Source organism: Labrus mixtus, chromosome 8 (genome assembly GCF_963584025.1).
Source record: "Labrus mixtus chromosome 8, fLabMix1.1, whole genome shotgun sequence".
NCBI lineage: Eukaryota > Metazoa > Chordata > Actinopteri > Labriformes > Labridae > Labrus > Labrus mixtus.
The window spans coordinates 15885373-15905254 of NC_083619.1; the positions used below are offsets into that span (position 1 = coordinate 15885373).

At 38.7% G+C, this 19882-nt stretch overlaps 1 protein-coding gene across 3 annotated transcripts in view; it reads right to left on the minus strand.

Moving 5' to 3' along the window:
• Window positions 1-19882, minus strand: part of tnr (tenascin R (restrictin, janusin)) — a 166090-nt gene that overhangs the window by 78362 nt on the left and 67846 nt on the right. For all 3 annotated transcript variants that reach the window (XM_061044662.1, XM_061044663.1, XM_061044664.1), the window contains exon 3: window positions 15799-15851. The gene's annotated coding sequence lies outside the window, so the exon portion shown is untranslated. The remainder of the gene's footprint in view (window positions 1-15798; window positions 15852-19882) is intronic.

Below are 19882 nucleotides of genomic sequence, written 5' to 3' on the forward strand. Positions count from 1 at the left end.
TTGTATTCAGTTGATATTCAAAAATGTTCCAAGATAAACATTTTTTTTATAGTTTTTGGTGGGATAATTATACTCTTTTAATTTGTTTTAATTTTTCCTTTTAATTTAAGAAACATTGTAAAGTAAAACAAGAAATATACAGCCTGGGGGTGCTGGTTTAGCTCAGTTGGTAGAGCAGTAAACCCATCTACAGAGGCTACAGTCTTTGTTGCAATGCTTCAACTCCAAATCAGAACCATTTGCATGTCATCCCGTCCCCTCTACACCACATTTCCTGTCTTTCTTCAACTGTCATATCTTATTAATACATAAATAAATAAAAAAAGACATGCATAGCATAGAGAAAAAATGACTGAACATGAACCAAAAAAAAGTTGGTATTAAAGACAACAACAAAAATGTAGTCTTGCCCCATATCCTTCTTTCAAGCTACTGTAGCTACTAGCTAGCCTTGGTGTGTCATCTTTCCAAGACAGATTTTCTCTGGGGTCCACATCCTTAAAAAAGCTGGGGTACAAACTTTTATGTATCATATGTGGCCTGCTTCTTCTGACCAAATGCACGCCCGGGTGGATAGCCAGCTGCCAAAAGGAGCGGAACTCACCATAAGGACTACATGCATAGACTCTTGGATGAGCATAAAGGGGAAACACACCCCTTGTTTAGCTCTACTGATATGACTTCAGCCCATTTGATTTTGCTTAATAGGACCTGTAAATGAAAATTTCACTTTAGGGATTACTGGGATTTGTGGTTTCAAACACCAGGTCAAAGCTCGCACTGCAAAGGGGTTTATTGCAGCTGTGTGGCTTTATCTGGCAATGCCCACGCTTGTGAAAATATCCTGTTCAAAAGACATACTCATTCTTCTTATGAGGAATTAATGTTGGCCTTTTTGACCCTGACATAAACTCTGTAAACACTATAATGGGGCGGCAGTAGCTCAGTCTGTAGGGACTTGGGTTGGGAATCGGAGGGTCGCCGATTCAAGTCCCGGCACGGACCAAGTCCAGAAGTTAGTCTGGTAGCTGGAGAGGTGCCAGTCCACTGCCTGAGCACTGCAGAGGTGCCCTTGAGCAAGGCACCGAACCCCAAAACTGCTCTGGAGCGCTCGCTGTGGGTAGCCCCCTCACTCTGAGACCTCTCCATTAATGCATGTCCGTAGGATCCTGTTTGTGCATGTGTGTGTACTTCGGCCTATGTGTGTGTTCATGTTCATTAGACAGAGTGTAAAAATGAATGAATGAATGAATGAATTTCCCCTCGCGGGATTAATAAAGGATACATTTATTAAAATCAAAGAATACTTCTGTGATAAAGGATAGGACTGGTCTTTTCTCCATGAAACATCATGTTCTTTAAGGCATTAATTCAACAAGGTGCTGTGGATACTCTGGGGGATTTGTATTTTCACAATTCGGCTTTACTATCTTACATCTGACATTTGATGTCAGTGTCAGAGTTCTTGAATTATCCTGAGGTGCATAACAAAGTGTCCCTTATTGTGTTTCTTCTCCCCAGCTGTTTTCCTCTGACCTTTCTCCTTGAGAAGTTGTTGTTTTTGTATAAAAAATAAATAAATAAAAAAGCTGCCACCAACCACATGGTCACTATATTCACCGCAAAGTCAATACCCTGTAGTGTCGCAATATCAGCAACTCTGCATAAATCCCACAAATCTCTAATTTTAATCTTTACTCCAGCACTTACTGAACTTCCTGACCCTGTCTGCATACTAAACATATTCCACTGCAGTCACATTATTCACTGTTAAGAGGAGCTGGCAGTTTGAATTACCAAGTTTACCTCATAAAGTAGCTGTGACTGTATGTCTTCAGACGAAAAATGTTTATTTTAATAACTCCATCCCAGTGTGGGTTGTGTTGTGTGGAAGAGGCACAGAGTGGCAACATGTTCTTAAGGATGTGAAGACATTTTTAATTGTTTTAAAGAGACACCAATGTTATTGTCTTTCCCGTACTTGCTGATGTCCATTTATAAAGAAATTGTATGATAACGTAAATTTAAAAAGAAAGAATTTTATTTTTAGTTAAGTTGTGAACCAGATTTAATCATTTGTAACTTTGGAGAGAAGTAAATGTTGTATTTGTTTGGGACTAGTTTAAGCCATGGATAAACATGTGTTAAGTGCTCTGATTAGTGTTTTTGATACGTGGGATCAACTCAAAATAAAAATAATTATGTTTTCACATTAATTATCATAACAGAGGAACTTGTTATCCAGTGCGGCATTCTGGCCGTTAAATGATAATTTTATCTGTTTTAACACTGACTGTATTAAGGAAGTTCATGCAGCCTCCGGGTATGAAAAGTGAAGCCAATGTGGACATGCCTTAAACCTGCAATCTCTGTAATGTCCAGCAGGGGGCAACCTCTATGGTTGAATAAGGGTCCGATAACACAGAGACACAGTGTCTAGCTAGCCACAAAAATGCTGGGAGCATGCGCTGTACCAAAACTTTAGCTAGCAAAGCTTTTCTAGCGACTGCGTCACTGCGTGGTCGTGCACTGAATGTTCCATGCATGACCAATCCTTGCACTTGACTTATTATATCAGTACAAATGTTTTCAATGAGTTTATGATTAAAAAAAAAAAAAAAAAGCTAAAGGATAGACACGTCGTCATATCACAGCAAACTCTCAGCAGTAGGTGTAATGATGCATATCCCTCCGTCTTGTCAGGCTGTCGTCTAAGATGCTAAACTAGAGGCTTTAAACCATAGTTCACTTAATAATTTGGGATGTCAAAGTGGATCATTTAAGTTCTGATGTACAGTTTATCTACATTTCTACAGAAAATGAAGCCCTTTCGTAATGAAGAAAACATTAGTCCAATCCAGTTTTCTCAGTATTTGGGTCGTAATCTTTCTTGACAAGTAAGAGAGTCTTTCATAAAACTGAAATGCACAATTTACTTTTTCAACACAAACTAATGCCACTACTGGCTACAAAGTCAAAACATGAGTTGTGCTACGTTTTCCTAAAAACTCAAAATGTTGTTTTGAGTCACAGCTCAACTTTTGCTCAGGCTGTACAGCTCGCTCATACTTTTTATCGGAGGTGCGAAAAGTTGTCTTTCACATCTCCTTCGTAGCAGGCAACAAAAAGATGACAGCTTGTTATTATCACAACAGTACTAACAGCTGCAGTGAGCACTACCCCCTCCATCATCCACAATGATTTTTCTCACCACGGATGAATGAAAGGAGCCGTGACATATGCGAGTGAATTGTGTTCTGCTCTTCAGTGGAGCTCAGTGGAAGGCTGAATTCACAATGGGTCACAACGTTAATGCACCTGTGGGCCTTATTCTTAAAACACTCTGTGCCCACTGCAGTAACACTTTGAAGAGCAACTCTAATGGACTTCAGAGGAATCAGATGAGGTGCTAAAAAATATATATATATATAAAAACACAAGCAAAATCTCAAGAGATGGAAAAAAACGTGCACAGTGTGCGACAAAATGACTATAATTGCAGACAGGAGTGAGAGTTACAGGAGTGAGAGTTACATGATGATTACGGAGCTTTTTAATTAATAATGAACAAAACAGACGAGCTGACGAGTGGGTTCAAGTGACAGAAAACAAAGATGAAGGAAAAACCAGCCAAACGAGTCTCTGTAATCCAACCAGCTGCATCATGAAACGAGACACAGCCACAATGCCTCCCCTCCCACACACTGCTCATGATCACAGACTATATCTCAATAAATGTGTGTGTAGGTGTGTGTATCTGTGTGTTTTAGCAGTTAGGGGACCCACAGGAGATTAGCATCCCCGTTGGATTATGGAAGGGATATGCAAGGGAAAGCTTCATTAACTCTCATTGCTTGCGTGTGTGTGTGTGTGTGTGTGTGTGTGTGTGTGTGTGTGTGTGGTTCCCACACTTCGCATAGCCACAGGGCTTTTTATACTGTTGCCTCTCCACTAAGTGCTTGCTGTCTGCCCTGTAGAAACTTGTTTCCATCTGCGTATGGGGTCTTTTCTCTTCCCTGCAGCCACTGGGGGAGGGGCTTGGTGAGCACAGAAACGTCAACCTTGGCAAACACATCTCAGTAACTATCCTTTTAGAGCCCCTTTAGGAGGAGAGTGGCCCTAACACCTGGTACTAACAGGTGTATTCTGATCACAAGTTGGAAGCTCAAACTACAGATGTAAACACACCAATCGCCCAGGTTATGGTGTGGGACACCATCAGTCACATCAGTCCCAACATGTCTAAATGTAGTGTATCAACAAACTACAGGACAAATTGGCCATTAAGTTGAATCAGTAAAGGTCAGTGTACTTTTTTTTAAATTACAAGTCAATTGTGTGCAGAAATGTAGAAAGACAGACGGTGAGACTGTGAGACTTGAACATGGATGTGATTAGTCCCAATACTCTGCATTACAGTTTTATCATGTTTTTCATAGGCTTATTAAGTTGTTTTAGGCAATGTGGTTTTTGTGTACAGATCAGGGAAGACAGACACAATCACAAACACATACTCATGATGCATTTTAAACACACTTAGATAGCAGGTGTAAACATGTTAATTGAGAAGGCGTTGTAAGAACAAGCTGTCTGCACTGCAGATGTAACTGTAACCTCTAATGCCTCTCCAGTCCATCAGAATGCAGTGTTTCCCCTACCATTATATTAGGGGGGCGGGGGGGCCTTGAAGGTCAAGTTAACTGTGAGTAACACTGTGAACTCTGAACTGGAAGCCTCAAGCACTGGTTGTGGTTAAAGAGGCTGCAGGCTGGATGTAGAGCTCACCCCTGAACCAGTAGCAGGGAAATTGAAAGATCCACCTGCTGAGATCTTGCTCCTGATCTGCAGCGTTATACTGCTGTGCTTGATTTTTTTCAGTGCCTGTACTCTCTTGTCTCCTTATTCACATCTTTTGAGAAAATCACTTTTGCTCTCTCCTGGTCGATCTTCTCTTCTTTGCTGCTCTCCTTTTCCATGATGGGTAATTGGCATTTTCACCATCTTCAGTTCTTCCAGAGTAACCTGTAAAATGACATATCTACAGTTGATCTCAGGCCAGAGCTACTTACGGTAAAGATAGAAATACTAAATGTTCTTACTGCTGAATTTGTTGCTTTTTCTCTTTCTCTTTCTTTTTCTGGCAGGAGCCCTGTTGTCCCCTCCTTGCTCGCCCTATTGAAGTAAAGTCATAACCTCTATTTGCACAGGTTAATGTGCAGCCACCTCAACATGAACACAAAACCAATACTAGGCCTTCTTGCGTGGGCGCTCTCTCTCCCTCCCTCCCTCCCTCTCTCTCTCTCTCTCTGTCTCTCTCTCTCTCCCTCCCTCACTTGTTCCTCTCATTTGTTCTCTGTCCCTGTTTCTCTTAAAGCTCTTTCAGTCACTCTCTCTCTCCACCTTGTAAATTGGACTCTGGCAACATTACGATGCTTTTCTCATTATTCCCATCACTCTGGCCAAATTGCCTTTCATTGGCTTCCCCCCGCAGCCAGAGGGCTACACAAGTCTTTTCTTCTGTTTCAGGGCTGTTTCATGGCAAAAGATGGGACCAAGAAATTGATTGCATTGTACTACAAACAATACAACCTCAGGCTGCCTGATGACTACTTGCACACTGTATCTGATTTATCAAGGATGATGTAAACACATTTTTACAGGAAGCACTGAGATAACACAAGGTAAAAAAAGGGCAAAAGAGTATTTGATCTTCTAAAAGAATTTATGGATTTTTTTGTAGCAATACTATTTTTGTTTTTCGCAAGAAGAGACTGAATTAGGACATATCTAAAGCAAGATGAAGTGAAATACCTCCCATTAGGGACTGTGGTAATATATATATTCTAATGCCTACAGGTTAATTCTACAGTGCATGTCTCTTTTCCAAATGCATTACATACTGTATCGTATTATTTTAAATAACTCATAGACCTAAAAAACAACTTTGTTTATTTCACGTGTTTGTGTGATCATTCGTATCAAATAAAATTGTTTTTTGTAAACAAGATTCTTTTCCAATCAAAGTCTTTTACCCAAAATAATCTTGAAAAGGGAGAGGGGTATCTTATATTTCATTCATAATTGGTCCAATACAGTAATCATCATTTGAGCTGCAGGTTGGTTGCTTATTTACAGCTTTATTTGAAGTAACATGTTATTGAAACAGGAAAAAATAATGTGCAGGGTCAACTCATACTGTTGGTATTAATATATAAAAATGAAGCACAGCATTATTTTATTAGTGATCACTACAGGCAAAGTTGGCATATTTTATTTTTTCCTAATATGTTCATCAGTTAATGCCCTTTAGAGACCAAAACAACAATGAATATAAGTATGCTATGAAAATAAATACTGTCTGTGTAGTCCAAGGCTAATGGCTGTGCCGAAAAATGTCTTGCTCAAAGTTTGAAAAACATGTCACAGAACCATATCTTTTCTTTTATGTAACAAATTATCTCATTATATTTACATGGCCACTGTACTGAGCCATGAAATTATGTTCAATCAATAGTTATGGCAGTAGTCAAGAGTTTTATTTTGAAGGATAGAGGTGTGATATGAGCACCTTGCATATATGTTCTCTCCCCCCAATATGAGAAAAGTCCATCCTTTCCATCTTTTGCCTGCTCCATTTTTCTGAAAATGTGTGCCCAAACAGACCGTTAGGAGAGTTTCCCTTTATGACATCACAGAGGGAAGTAACCCCTCCCCCCAGATGGGTGACACTCCCACAGCTAGGTGTTTGTTCTACACTCTGAGTCTGCCTTTTCATCATAAACAATAGGTCATGGAGCGAGAAAGCATGAGCCACATTCCTTCCCAGAGGGGCGTGGTCTAACCCAGCTCATTTGCATTTAAAGCTACAGACACAGAAATAGCTGATGATAAAATACAGCATCAGAGTGGATTTAGATCAAGAAAATTCACAGGATCTCTGAGACTTTTTAAAAAACAAGTATAATATGTGACCTTTAAATTTTCATTTTTAAGAATTTATAGTAGCTTAGTATATTTTTTTAGAAAAGTAAATTTACAGTGCAAGATTTGCCGATCTAAATTGTGACAAAAGGTTAGAAGAGCGTAAAACCAACAAAAGATGCATTCAGACGGACAGAATAACAGGACATAAGAGAACAGGATAAAAAGGAAAAAACGATCAGCTGGAAGAAGAGACTTGAAGTGGACAGGTTCTTGAAAAAGGGCCCAGGCAACAGAGCGAGCCAGGGAAGGATGGACGGATGATGGAGCGTGAGAGGACGCTTAAAAAATTCAGACATTGAAGGTAAATACTTAAATCTTTTTTGAGATTCAACCAACTATGAGTCAGGAGGAAGTGAATGGATCTTTTCTTTCTCTCACTGTCTGCTACAGCTGAATACTCACTGCTCTTCTATTCTGTCCTGACACAATACAAGGCTTTTAGCAAACTCATTTTCCATTTTGGAGCTGCCTGCTGGTTGCTTTAGAATGGAAGAAAAGTTCAACCTCAGGAGAAAAATAGAAATAAAATGTACAAATGTTAAAAGTATTAGTTAACTACATCAAATGTGGCTTACCACAAAAAGGTACTAACAACCGATGTAGTGCAAAAAAAAGAGGTTTCTTTTGATCTAATTGTCTAAATTCTGCTCCAAACTGCATAGTGTTTAGTTCTTTTACAACTTTCAGACTCAAATATTGTGAGACACACCGTATTTAACCATTCAACAACAAGCATTCACTATTTGTTCCTTTTTGTATTTGTTAAGAATTCATATCAAACACCTGCCATAGTAATGTATGTCTATTGGTGCATCTGTAAGAGGCACGTTGTCATAGTTTTCGTAGTTTACAGCTGTCGTTTTAGCTGCATCATATAAGCAGGTGAAGACTTTTCAGCTCATGAACAAAAATCAGCAGGAGCTCAGCTTGAAGGCCATGAAGCCCTGCCCAATGTCATTAAAAAAAACACAGACTTTAAAAGTTAAGCTGCGATTTAATTTTCCTGAATATACTAACTTTGTCTGTCCGTTTGGTGGGGGATGAGTCCTGTGAAGGTGAATCAGCTCAGGGTAAGAACCTCCTAAAGTTTAAACACTAGAGCCAGACCGATATGGAATTTTTGGGTCTGATATCGATATTAGGGACAGAGAAAAAACTATATACCGATAAATTAGCCGATATCTTTCTCAGATCTTACATCGATCTGTAGAGATAGATAGCTATAGATATACACATTTATTGTATTGATCCCTTAAATGCAGTTATAAAACACTTGTGGAAAAGATATATAATGAAGACGAGATGGTCACTCAACTGGAAAGTAACTGCGCAAGTACGTGCAACACCGCTTGATACTTGGAGAGTGATAATGCTCGTTGTAATCCATATAGCTCATTCTGCTGGTGAACTAGAACTGCTAGTTTAATACAATGATACTCAGATGATACGCTATTTGACTGGTGAATAAATCTAGTAATATCTGCGATAAATGCGATTAGCCAATATCGATAGTCACTGGATATGCCAATATCGGCCGATGTTATCGGCTGGCCGATTAATCGGTCCGGCTCTATTAAACACTGCAAACAAGTTAGAAGTAGCTCATCTTGCTGTCAAAACGACACACGTTTGCAGCAGGAGAGTGCTAGAGGAATAGTTTTTTTCCCCACACCAAACGGATTTATTTTGTTTATGGTTGTAATCTGGGTTGAAGAGTGCTTTGGAGAGAGTGAGCGACATCCACCAATGATTTTCTTTTTGAACAAAGACATTGAAGGGGCACTAGTTAATCTCAGTGGATGGAGTGTGCACCTCCTGTTCAGAGGCTAAAGTTCTTGTTGCAGTGAGTTTGATTCCGACCCTTTGCTGCACTTCACCCCCACTTTCTCCTCCCAAGACTAGTTTACAGACATGTATTTTTATCTTAGGAGTCTGAGAGGCAAAACACTTACATAAGGCTTTTAGAAAGATCTATTTCACAATTTGTCTCTCCACTTATCTGCCTTCATAGAAACACATCAAACAGCCTGTCAGGGGGTTTGACATGCATTCTCTCCTCATCTTCTCTCATTTTTGTCTGCTCAGTTATGACCTAAAACAGAAAATGAACAAAAAAAAACTTCAAAAACCTTCTGTCACCTCATGAGCTGTTGTTGTCTGTTGGTCTCCCCTTCTTTCCAGCAAGCCATTTCTCTCCTTTCATCTTTCCCTTTCAAAAGCTTCTGCTGCTCGTCGGAAAGAAATGACAATGCATGCTCCTGTACATTTTGAATATAGGAATAGATGGGGATGAAAAAAAAGGAGTCGTCCTCCTTCCACCTGTGCTGGATGTCCATCTCTCTGTTCTATGTAATAAGGTGAGTTGAAATGATATTAAAAAAGAACAGCAACAATCCAAATACCATAAGCTGTGCTGAGACGATAAAGCAGCTAGGGAGGATCAAAAGGATTGACAAATTGTTCTGTGCTGCTGTCTGTTCGATGCTGTGATGGGTGAGGGAAGAAGTGCTCTGGGCGCTCAGGAGGGATTGTATTCAATTACCGAATAAACAGCTCAATGGCACAGAACCTCAATAGGTGTTTATTTTAAAGCCTGAACAACATAATGTTTTATTGACGGGCATTATTATGACTATTGGCTTGTGTTCCTCTTGACATGAACACTTGCTTTTGGTATACTTTTAATAAAGTATGGTAATGGCTCATGCAATCTTCATCTACTTTGCTCTCCGTGTCCTCTAATTAAATCAAAGAGGTAAAAAAAAAACACATTAATCAAGATTTTCTTCAACAATATTGTTACATACATGTACTTTAAACCAAACCGGAACAATAATACCAATGCTAGCAGACTGAACATTGACTGCCATGAAATACATATTATGATCAAAAGTTACATGACAACCATCTTTACCTGAAGCTACCAAAATAGGTCAACTTATTATAGTACTTGGTTTTTCCCAGATATATTGGTTGGACCTCCATTATTGAGTGAGGTCAGGTTGAGTCAAACAGGTAAAAAAAAATACATTATTGATAAAGCTATGATTGGACTTGTGGGGCTTGTATTATTGATTAAACTACACAAAGTAATGAGAAACCTGCTGAGCCTTTCATTACAGATCAAGCTGAAGAGAGAGAGATTGGTCATTGAAGGGATAGGAAAAGTCCCACTCCAGATTTCAAGGCATGCAATCTGATTGGTCGAGTCTCTTGACAATCATCAATCAATCAATCTATATTTGGATGGCGTCAATTCATAACAAATGTTATCTCAAGACATACAGCTTACTATTTGCTTTATTACAAAAACACAATGTTAATCCATCATGAGCACAGCACTAAGCAACATTTAGCAAAGTTACAGTGACAAGAAAAAACTTTCATTCAATCATTTTACAAGGGTATGTCAAAAAGATGTTTCAAAAGATGATGGATATGTTACATTTCCGCTTTGTAAAAATACCAAGAATTCATCAGTCCTTATCAGGAAGCTAGCTCTTGTAGAAGTCCTGACTTGATCTTAGTGTAATGACAACCAGTTCAAAGAAGTAACGATCTGAAAATCTTATTCATTACCCTAAAGACACGTCTAGGACGAGTGCCTACCTATATCTGAGTTATAAGCCCTTATGAGTCCAAGCACAGCTTGAGCTCTGGAGGTAATGCTGCTCTGGTCATTTCACAGTCTAGACAGATGATTGTGGATTATCATACTTTCTATATTAGAGCCCTACAGACTGTCTGATGAGTCTTTCAAAAAATTACTTTGGGGAGAGACACTTCTTGGACTGCATTGTGTTGGTCAGCTTCTGTTTTAGTTGTTCTTTCATGCAACTTGCTTGAATGGCCATTTCACCAAAACTGCATTTTTCTCTACGATTAGAGTTGTATAATAGCCTACAGAGACATGCTCCTGTGCGACTTGCTGTGCCATAGCCTTGTATGTTTGACATATGTAGAAAAGAGTTGATTACAGTGAAGCAAACAACCAAGAAATACAAATGTACAAACTATGTTTGTCAAAAATGTTGATACTTTGATCTCTTTTGAGACCACGTTTTCAATGACGATAGAATCACCATAACATTTTAGATTCTTTTTTTGAAGCATTTATATTGTGTGAATTATTGTTTGAAAGTATTTTATAAAAGTGTATAATTCTAATATCTTGACAACCCTAGTTGATACACTATTGTTAAACGACGATTTTAAATACTGCATTAAGAAAACTACTCAGTGCTCACTATCATCTTTAAAGGTAAGTTTAAGTATTAAGAGGTGGGGTCAGACTGTTAATGTATCCTATATGGATCACTAACTCAGGGTAAAATTGACAAGGATTATTCCAGTGAAGAGGGTAGAAAGGTCAGACTGAATAGTTAATTTGGCTGAATCTCTGTACCAGGACATCAGATGGTGATGGTATCAGTTCCAGGAATTGCTTGGTGGTAGAGATACCAAGGTTCAGTTTGTTAGCAGATAGCTGTCACAGTCACAGTCTGCTCTGACTATTTTTACCGGAATGGTTTTAACCTGGTGATAGCAGAAATGGAATGAATCCTCTACAGTAAAGGAAAAGCTTAAAATAAAGAAAAAGCATATTTAAAGGGACAGTTAATGTGTCAAGCCTTAATTAAACATTTCTCTGACACTAGAGTTTGGAGGAGAAAAATGGATGACATTGTTTGGTAGTGCAGTCAGAAAAAAAAGTATTTTCCGGGTCTGCTTTGACCTCTTAAAGCTACTCATTAGATGGTAGAATTGCACTCTGGGTAGCAATATGGATGCAAAAAAATCAAACATTTTTTTCAGCTTCTCTTTAAAAAGTTCAGAAACCAATTTCCTAAGTCATGACGAAACCAAAATCTTCTCATGTGAGTATGTTCAGTTCTGTTTGAATGCTTTGATATTTATTTTTTCTACTATGGTATATTATTATGGTCTTTAGTATGATGCTGTTGGCAATCCTACCCAGTGTAATAAAAAAATAATAAAGTGAGCTTTACAATATTGTTTGTTATAAGCCCAAAAAACATAAAGTCAAAAAGTAAAATCTATTATATACCAAAAGCTGTCTCAGGCAAACGTCATGAAAAATCCTGACATCTTAACTCCCAAGATATACACGATGAAATCTGTCTGCAGTCGAGCAGAAGAATGAAAGAAAAAAAAAAAGAGAAAGGATTCACATTCAAAGGTTTTCAAGTAGTTCTCCAGGGTCTGTCTGTCCCTGCGTTGCAGTTTATAGTACCGTTGTGTTTCAAATGATTTCGGTGTTTTCACAATGTTTACTCCACACAGTCAAGACGTCCTCCCAAAGTGCTGGGATATTAGAGTCACTATGTAGCACTTTGGTTGACTGTGTGTGACTGCACTATCTCTGCACTGTCTCTGCATAATATGTTAGGGTGTGACCAAGATTTACACACTGGGAGTTGCACTCACACTCATTACTGTATTCATGTTTACATCCTGTCTAACAGCTAAGATTTGTGATCACACTCAGACAGGATTGTGCAGAACCTATCGCTTAAGAAGAAGGAGCTATTTGCCTTCTCCTCTTCTGGATGCACCACTGTCCCCCGGCTCTGCTGCCATAATCAGGACTGACACAGGCACAAGGACCATAATCCCCATTGATTAGAAACCTGAGATCAAAGGCTTCCACTGCCGTCATTCTCACCTCCTGTCTTCACTCTGCGTGTGCTGCTACTTTCTTTGCTCTGCTTTTACCTTTGTCTTTCTTTTCCCTTGCTTACTTGTGAATATCTCCCTTTTTTTAAGTTTCTCTTGAGTTCAGCTTTGCACAGTCTTACACTGCTATTTCAGTCATCCAGTCATGTTTCTCCTCTCATCTATTGCACCTGTTTCAATAGCTTTTGTATGTTGACACGGAGTCTTTAATTCTTCCACGAAACAGAAGATAATCTGCTCAATCAAAACACCTCAGTCAGAATAAACCAACTCATTCTGAGATAAATATTCTTCAGCATGCTCGCCCACTTCATGTTCAGTAGTTTAGTGGATTCCGAATCATGGCTGGAGCTGCAGGGGGCATCCCTCCTGATGTTTAATGAATGCAGGATAAAAAAAACCCCAGCTAAATCACGGAGAAGGTTGGTGTTCAAACAACAGTGCCATATATTTTATATCTTATTTTACCCCGCTGTTTGAATCCTGTCCTCCTTCATTTTACGACTTGTTTCTGAAATTACCCTCCCTCTTTGTGCCTTAGTAGACGCTCTCCAAATTATCTATTTTCGTAGATAAGCTGTTATAACCCAAAACAGCTTCTCTCATTCATTCAATTTAATGAAGAGACACTACTGAACCAGGATGTGCTCTGTCAGATCAGCATCAAACCACACATAAGAAATCTTTGATCCCTCATCCAAACACACACTATTACAATGGGACAACGTCAAGCAGCTCAAATGTCCAGGTAAGAGACTCTGAATAATGGTCTGATGATTCCACATGAAAAATCTGTTGTGTCGCAAAGGGCCATTAATGAACTATAAGGTAGAGCATCAGATCATAAATGTATGGGGAAACAGTCCAGTCAAACTCCCCTATGTGTTTTGTTAAGTAATACATATTCACACAATAAAGCTGCGTCTGCAAAGACTGCGTGAAAAGCAGTGTTCATGGATAATACACTGACAGCTTCTCATCATAATCCTGTTTAAACAACTGGCAGCTCTGTGATGATGATAGGTGTTCTGCAGCTCAGGATGTACCCTGACGACACCTGCTACACTCCTGATAATCACTGTTCAAATTTAAAATCTGTGCGGGATATCTCACTGGTCTGGTGAAGAGAGTGGGTCATGGACCTGTTTTGTCAGATCTCAGGGCTGAAAATTTGATTAAGTGATTTGCATAACCTTGTTGCTTACTCCACAAGTAATTAAGCAGAGAAGTGTAGTGTATTCCCCGATCAGGGATGCAGATGACATGTAGCAATAATAGCTTGGGCTGCAATGCATTCTACAAGAAGAGCACAAACATTGTTTCACTTGCACTTTTGCAAGTTCTTCAACAACTATATGTACAGTATACTACACTAAAAGAAACATCCCAAGAGACCTAGTTAAAACCTGTGTGTGTGCAAAACGGCTATTGCTCTGGGCACATTCAATTCTGGTACTGTAATAGGTAGCAGACTAATTGGTGGATTTTAATTTGGTGACCAGATCTCAAGCTTAATGTCAGCTAGATTAACTAACTTGTAGTTTCCAGGTCTGTGTGACAAAACCAGCCCAATGGCCAATCAAAACTAGCCCAATGGCCAATCAAAACTAGCCCCGAACCAGCCCAACAGCTCATAAAGCCAGCCCAAAAACCAGCCCATGAACCAGCCTAATGCCAGAATTCAAAATAAGCCAGTAAAACCTCTGCCACACCATATATATATTGTCTTTAATGTACAATAGTATTGCTAACATTGTCAAATGTATTGCATTATTTACAAAATAACACCTTAAAGCTCAGTATACCAGCATGGAAAACCATTTTCCGTACACAATATAGCTTTCTTTTTCCTCTTTCTCCCAGCTGGACAACATAAATGATATAAACGTATTCTAAAAATAAATAAAGGTGTAAACAGGGTGTTGTGGATGCCTTTGCTTTGTTTGCTAGTTTTGATAAGAGTTAAGTGGTTGAGGGGCTTTCAGATAGGATGTTGTTATGTGACAGCCACCTTTATGCCAGCATAAACGTTGGTTTGACTGTAGGGCTGGATGATGTCAAACATGACATTTGGGAAACATCACGAAGAAATGTAATGTTTCTGTGTTTTTGAGAGGTGGGTGAGCTCAACAAACCTAGTCTCAAAGTTAACACAAACAATAAAACTAACTGGGTTAGAAAAGAAACAAGAAAGCATGACAGGAACAGAGGGCAGCGTGACAATGGACTTCGTGAAACAGAAAACACAACGACTCTGTTGGCTGATCAACTACTGTCTGCTAGAAACATTACAAACTGCTCTGCTGCTGTCTTTGGTGCACTGGGATTTTATAACTGCATATAAACAGTAACAACATTTTTTTTTAAACTATGTATTTATGAAAATTGGATATTTTCACAATACAGAAGACAAAGGAAGTGACTCAAAGGCTGGCTTTAATTTTTGGAATTTGTTTCCAATAACTTTATGAAACTGATTTTGGGACTTTTGGCCTTTAAGTTTCATAAACAGCAATGCACAAAATGATTTAGATGCAAGTTGAAATTCATCGATGCTTGGCGGATGAGAAAAAACGTATTTGGTAGAAACAGACATTGAAGGGAAAGAAACAAAGGCCTGCATGTAAATTGTATTTGCCTCATCTTTAGCAAAAGAGAAAAAAAAGCAGATTTACTTGATGCATGTATTCAGTCTACTTTTTGTTAGTTAACTTAAACAATGACAGAAACATGTGTGTGTGTGTGTGTGTGTGTGTGTGTGTGTGTGTGTGTGTGTGTGTGTGTGTGTGTGTGTGTGTGTGTATGTGTGTGTTTTTGAAAGAATGTGTGTCCCTCCCATGTGACAGAGAAGTGACAGTCCGTTTGTGTTCCTATTAGACAGCCAGTTATGGTGATGAATACATACATAGAAATTAGTCTAAGATGAGGGCTAATTGTCTGATCAGATGTGCTTCAGGTTGGTAGATGCGCAATAAGCCCGTGCACATAAAGCCGTCATTAAGGAACATTAGAGCATTAAATTGAACATTAGACTATATCCAGGGGGGGAAATATGGATGTTCATTAATGCGTCTCCACACGTAGGAGTGAGTGTGTGTTTGTCTATGAGAACATTACCTTTTCTGTGAGTACTTTGTTCTCTTGTTGCCAGTCTCTGTCTGACTCTGCACCTGTCCGGGAGAAGAGAGGGATTAAATTAGCATTACATAAATTTCACATTTCAAATGCTTTCTCTCCGACTTAAGAAGACCTGGAAAGAATTTGAAATTCTACTTGTTCGGAGCTGAAGACGCTCTAATCGTGGAACCTCTTACATGGCAGAAGTGTTTATAACTCCCACACAATACGTAACACCAACTGAGATGTGTACAAGCCACAGGTAGAAATGTACACCAGCCTTTTTATTGTTATTCTAAATCTCATGAAAGTTAGCAGTGAAAGTCAGCATTTACATAGAGACAGCAGGCAAACACCGCCTCCAATGCCTCTCTTACAACTATAGAGGAACAATGGGGCACTGAAAGCAAACTTACACACGCCTGTGGCCACACAAACAAAATCCTACAAATGAGTGCACACACCAGCTCATAGAGGCCTGAGTAAATTTCTTTCCCCCCCGCTGAGAAGAACAGGAACATATCAAGGCTCTTCAATCAAAATGTAAGAAGAAAAAAAAGGCATTAATTTGTCTTTTCTGGTGTGCTGCTGAGGCCTTTGTGTTGCAGCACATCTCCTGAGGCACACTCAAACATGCACGCCCACACAAATACTAAAAACTGAAAGCTCTTGAGGGTGTCTCGCTCACCCTCTGAGAGATAAAATGACATGCTCTGCTGGCCAGGTTGGGTTTTTTTTTCTTCCTTTTTTCACTCAAAGGAATTACAGATTCTCTGAAAATAGTGTCGCTTACACTTTGGTTTCCTGCAGCAAAGACGGCAGTTTAAATAAACCAAGGAACTTGGCAACACTTTAAATCCTTCAAACATAATGAGAGGGAAAGATACTTATCTCTGTTTGCTCTCTTCATGAAGGAAATCCACTCAAATATTCACACAGTTACACATTTGAGAAACAAATTTTGACACTGACAATGTATTTTTCAAATCATAAATAACCTCTATCAGTATGGGGACTATTTGATGCTGACGTAAACGCAAAGTGGCAGCAGCAGTAGCAATGTTAACCTAAAACTCCTTCACGCTAACAGAGCCAATGTATTTTTTACCCTAGCAGAAGAAACGGAAGTAGTAACATTTTAAATCTTCTTTTTTTGACATCTGAAAATTCTCATCCACCTTTTTGTGATGTTTAACACTCCACAAAGTGCTGAGGAGAAGTATCTTGATTTGTTGCTATTTGCTCCACTTTGTTAATCAGGTAGTGCGTACCAGGTAGTGTACAGAGTACAGCTGCAGTAGTTAAAAAATGCGTACGCAAAAAAGTGCTTACTGTATGTGCAGTAAGGAACTGCAGAGTTGGGTTGATTATTTTGTTGTTTTTTTGTCCCTGCACAGATATAAGACCCAAGGTTTACATGTAATATTGATGATAGAATAGTCACAAGTTAGAGTATAAATATATTACAGTTAGAAAACAATCATTGTCATGGTTAAAAATAAATAATAATGATATCTGGAGGAAAGTTAACCTGCTAAAAAGTATTTTAGAAATGAATGTGGTAGTATAGTACCAACTATAGTACCACTAGTACCAACCTAGTGGTTGGTGTGTCCGCCCCATTCCCCGCTCACTCACTCCCTCCCTGATTTTTGACTCTGTCCCTGTCCTATCTGTACAATAAAGGCATAACATTTTTTTTTTTTTAAACGCTTCCTCCTCATAACTAACTGCAGCCCTCATGGTTAACCTAATCATGATTTTTTCATACATCTGGACGACTGATGCAAACATCACTTCATTCATTGTGTTAAGTCTTGTCTTATACCATGCTGAAGTGAAATTAGAGACATTGGATCATGATTTGTGCTTTCAATTCAATATTGAACAATTTAAAAAAAAAATGCTTTGAGCGTTTCCACAAGATTTGTGGCATCTGCTTTCCTCTTTGAAATGTATTACAATTTATGTTTCGTGAAATCCTGACAAGACCTGTCGTGTTTCCTCTGCAAACCCAAACTTTTACTACCTTACATCTACATGCCTTCAGGAATCCTCTGATACCCTGAGACGGATGGATTCAAAAACATTTGTTGTAGAATAACAGACTCAGAACCATCAAAAATGCATGACAATAACATGTAGTACATACACAGACCTTATTTCTCAAACCTTGATGCTGCTTGATCCTTTATGCTGCTTAGGGAGGAAAAAGTTACAGATGGTTCTGTTTCCTCCCTCAGACATCTTTGAAACTGTAGAGCAGCACAGAATAATGCTCGTGAATGTTAATCATATTATGTTCCCGCAGTTTGTTTGCTTGCCAAGCAGCCACTAAAAAGTGCTGCTATCGCAAAAAACCTGAGCATAAATAACAACGTTACACAACAGAAACAATGAATGTGTGTAATAAATAATTTGCATCTCAGTCTGAGTCCAACAGAACAAAAGTACAATGTTGTTGTTTTTTTAAAGAAAGTTCAGCTTATCAAAGTGTAATGATCCCAATAACACTGGAATAGGCATCACATGACTACATCTTACACAGTGTGGTGTAAAGGAGTAGACTGAAGACATTTCACAGCTCACACCTGCTTTTGTTTTAAGAGTAGGCAGGTAGGCAACCATATCCATACAATTAACCGTATTATCCCCTTTAAATAGTACAGTGAGGAAATGTTATCTCCAAACTGCAAAAAGAATTTGAACTGGACAATAAAATGTTGTAGTGACATCAGCATTGTGGAACAATTTTATGGTTATGTAAAGTTAATGGCAGTAATTAGTTCAGTACTTAGTGAGTAAAAGGTCAAGAGAAGAAAAGCAAGGAATGTATAAATATGTTTTTTTTTTTTTCTTAGCATCAGAAGTTTTATTCTGGGCTACTTAAGTTAAAACCACTAGTATTGTTATAATATAACACAAGATCTTTCTATACAAAATCTTCCTGGACCACTACATAAAACATATTGGCTTATTGAATTGAGGAAGTATTAAAAGGTTTTGATGATAGATAGGCAGTATTTAGTTGGGATGGCCCAAAGTCGCAGCACACACACACCCACTGACTCCACAGTAAGTTTTGGTCTTGTGTGTGAATTAGACTCATTTCTCAGTGTGCAATTTTTTTGTTATCAGCGGACGATCCCATTTCCGTTGTTTTGATGCAGCAGATGGATTCCCTCCCACTAGCCATTCATCACCTGCCACACCAAAAACCTGCCTTTGCCCCCTTTACACCCATGGAAAATGGGTTTTATAGCATCTTTCTCCCCAAAGAACATACAAGTCGTTTACTGTGTCATCAAACAGGTTTCAGCAAATAGTGCTTCTGGAGCTTTAGAGCAGAGAAAGTATTCAGTTACTGAATAATATTAAAAGATCCCTAAAAACCTTTAAAGCTGATGGACTGAACGGGAAACTCAGAATGTCAAAAAAAAAAAAAAGAAGAATCTAAAAGCGCTGCTGAGTTGAAACTTAGCCAAAAACATAAACCAATGTGATAAAAAGAAGAGTCACTTTTTGTTTTGTGTATAAAAGCGACATCTATTCACTGTGTATTCTTCAACACAAACAAAGCCTCGTGTTTAAATTATTCCATGCATAATAATTAACTTGATAAAGTGGGATTTAATTCAGGAAACAACGTTCATAACTCATGCCCACAGCAAAGAGGGTAAAGGCACAAACATATTTTGTCTTTCTACCGAGGCAATTAGTCACCAGTTGCATTAATGTAGATATATTTCAAATGCCAGGACTAATTTAGAAATTGCTCCACAGCGTCAATAAAAATAATGGAGCCAACACTGTTAGAGACAATGTCAGTGCAATGAGCTCATTTATGTGTGTGGGGGCAGCTGAATGAACCATTTGTTATCTTTGTACAGCAGGAAATGAAAGTTAACTTTATTCCTGGCTGCTGCTGTTGTGTGTGTGTGTATGTGTGTGTGTGTGTGTGTGTGTGTGTGTATGACCTAAAACTTTAGCATTGGTAGGTACATTTTTGATTGGACATTTACTTTCTCAGCCAAAAGGAGTTATAAGAATACTTAAACTAATACATCCAGCTTATCTGATCCCT